The sequence below is a fragment of the Dufourea novaeangliae genome, unplaced genomic scaffold (genome assembly GCF_001272555.1).
Source record: "Dufourea novaeangliae isolate 0120121106 unplaced genomic scaffold, ASM127255v1 scaffold247, whole genome shotgun sequence".
Lineage (NCBI taxonomy): Eukaryota > Metazoa > Arthropoda > Insecta > Hymenoptera > Halictidae > Dufourea > Dufourea novaeangliae.
In genome coordinates, this window is record NW_015374128.1 from 192760 (window position 1) to 196247 (window position 3488).

A 3488-nucleotide genomic window follows, 5' to 3' on the forward strand; every position below is an offset into this window, starting at 1 on the left:
GAACGCGGTACGGCTCCGCGGCGACCGCCAACCTCACACCAAGCTCGGCCAGGTTGTGGACAAACAAGTCCTGTGCCCGGGCCGAGTGGTTGAGGTTGGCCTGGAGGATCCGGATCCTGGGGGTGAACACTAGGCCGTGTCCATGGCCTCCCCAGGGCCGGATCCTCCCTCTCTCCCCTCAGCCGGCGCCACTGGCGCCCGGAATACATAACCCAACGAAACTTCCTAGATCCACAGGTCTAATCACTATCAAATACCAGGACTGGATTATTACCTCAGAATATTTATCCCCAAATGCTGAACCTCAAATAGTAAATAAATTCTGTCGATATATAGAAAAAATAAGTCGTAAATACAGTAAAGCAAACATGATTTTTATCGGAGACTTTAATGCTAAATCCCCCCTCTGGGGTAGCAAAACTACAGATATTAGAGGTAACCTTTTTACAAACTTGATCGCACAATTAAATCACACCATAATCGAGCCTACAGGATACCACTCATACGAAAGAGGTAAAGTAACATCTACAATAGGGCTTTGCTTTTGAATCTTGGCAACCTAGTTACAATATCTCAGCCATAATACCAAAAATTTACACCGCCTCAGTTCACTATCCACTCATACTAAACATCCACTCTATAAACATAATAAACACCCCTAGATATATACACAATTATGCCAAATGGGACTCTTTACAATTTACAAATACCTTACGGAGAAATCTACAAGAATCGCAGGACTCCCCCTTTTATATATATTATGCAATTAAAAATGCTGCAGCAGCTTCTGTCCCCCGAATCAAATTAAATAACAAATTCAAACCAGTATTCTGGTGGAACAGTGAAATCAAATCACTTAGACAAGATGCAAACAAAGCTCGCAGACGGATGTTAAGAGCCATCGCTAAAAATGCCCCTGAAGTCCCAGCATTAAGATCTGAGTACAAAGTAAAAAGAAAACTTCTAAAAATAGCTATTATCCGAAGTAAAGAAAAAGTATGGAAGGAATTTATTAACACATTAGAGGAAGATCCGTGGGGCAAGCCTTATAAAGTACTAGTTAAAAGAACCTTAAAAAATAAAACCAAAACAGAAGATCCGTACTATAAAAACGAAACCGAAATTAATAATATTATCAACAAACTGTTTCCCAATAACATTAACCTGGAAAAAAGCAATAAATTGGATCCGTAAGTATAATCTGAACTTTAACAAAGCAGAAGAATATATTATTAAACATATTTGCCCGGAGGCTTGTGAGGACAGGGATCCCAACCTAAAACTACTAGAAAGGGTTGATCTCGACACTATTATAAAAAATCTACAACCTAACAAAGCACCGGGCCTTGACCATATCACCAACACCATGGTCAAATATACACATCAAATTTACCCTAATCTTCTTAAAACACTATTCTCCAACATTTGGAAAGCAGGCTTTCTCCCACAGGAGTGGAAAATAGCTAAAGTAGTACTTATTCCTAAAAACGGAAAAAAAGACGAATTCCGGCCTATATCCCTAACGTCGAATATAGCTAAAATATGGGAAAAAGCTTTAGCTTCCACTTTCTCAAATTTCCCCAATACTACCTTTCACCCCATGCAATGTGGCTTTACAAAAAATAAATCCACTTTAAACGCACTGGAAATAGTTAAAAAGCAACATTTACATTGTAAACCTAACTATAAAATCTTAGTAGCTATGTCCATCGACGTTACCAACGCTTTCAATACTATAACTATAGACAGCATAACTAAACAACTAGTCAAAAGGAAGCTCCCATTTTGGTTGATTCATCGCATTTTTGACTTTATCTTTGACAGATATATCATGATAGAAAACCATGAATATAACATTTATAAAAAAGTTAAAAACGGAGTCCCACAAGGTTCTATACTTGGACCCACTTTATGGAACTGGGTATATGATGACCTAGTCGCCGCAATAGCATTGCATCAAAAAACAATCCCTGTCGCATACGCGGATGACTTACTAGTATTAGCTTCCGCCTATCACTGGACCGATATTGAATACTCACTCTCAAATGCGTTCAAAACCATCCAAACCTGGATGGCCCATAACGAATTACAAATTGCTGCAAATAAAACATCAATAATAGTCATAAACGGTAGATCATGTAAATCTAAATTCTTTATTAATATTAATTCACAAAACCTTCCAATCACAACCAGCTTCAAATACCTAGGAGTTGTATGGGACAATAAAAATACATTTAGTCTGCATATAAATTAAATAACTACCAAAGCTAATATTCTTGTCAACAACTTGGCAAGAATCCTACCTAATGCCTACGGACTAAATCTAAAAAGAAGACAAATTTACTACCATGTCTGGAAATCGATTATAGCCTATGCATCCCGCATATGGTATTCCACTGTAAATAAAGGCAATAACATCAAAACATTAAGACAATCACAAAAGGGAATCCTCCTACGCGTCACAACAGCCTATAGAACTACATCTCGTGACAACTTATGCATAGTAGCAGGATTCCCTCCTATCGAAATCGAACTAGAATGCTTGTCATGGTATCGCGAACAATACATCTCAGAAATCCAGAATGAGGAAAACTCAGACGATACCTCAACCAGCATCCAACCGAGCAGGAAACTAGTTTTACAAAAACTAAAAAGGAATAGAGCGTTAGACATGTGGGCTGAGTACATAAACAATGTACAAAAACCCTCATGGACTAAAATATTATTAAAGACTTAGACAAATGGATAAACCGAAATGAAAAAATGATCTTGAACCACTTTGCAATGCAGATCTTCACTAACAAAGGGTGTTTTGCAAAATACCTCTATACAATTGGAAAAAAGACCAACCCGTTATGCTTCTTTTGTCAAGAAGAGGACTACGCCGAACACACCTTCACATCATGTCATCAATGGATACCTGAAAGAACCAATTTACATACAATAGTAGGCATTTTTAATGCAGACAACTTTACTGAAAAAATGATCCAAAATATGACTAACTGGACGGCATTCATAGATTATATGACCACAGTAATTAAAAAGAAATTGCACCACGAGAACAGCATTCAGCGTCTAGCAAGAAAAAGAAGAGCCTAAAATAGGAAAATAACAGGTAAACATCCTATAATCAGTTGAGTCAAAATCCATAAATAAAAAACTTTTAATATATAACAAACAGTTAGGACGAGGCACAAAAGTTTCGGTTGAAGTAAAAACATTTTTTTTACCTCGAAACACCCGACCCTTTGACTCAACTGTATAAGTATACTTTACATCAAAGCATAATAGAAAACTTATTATCAGTTAGTTAGAACGCCAAACTCAAGAGTTTCCCGATATATGTTGTGCATCTCCATTCTCCGCAAACCTATACGTACTATACGGGAAACAAGGAAAAAAGATGAAACACAGTAGATCTTAAATTATAGAATATTACATTTTAAATGGACAATACCATCCAATAATTGGTCCTCCCCCCCCCCCCC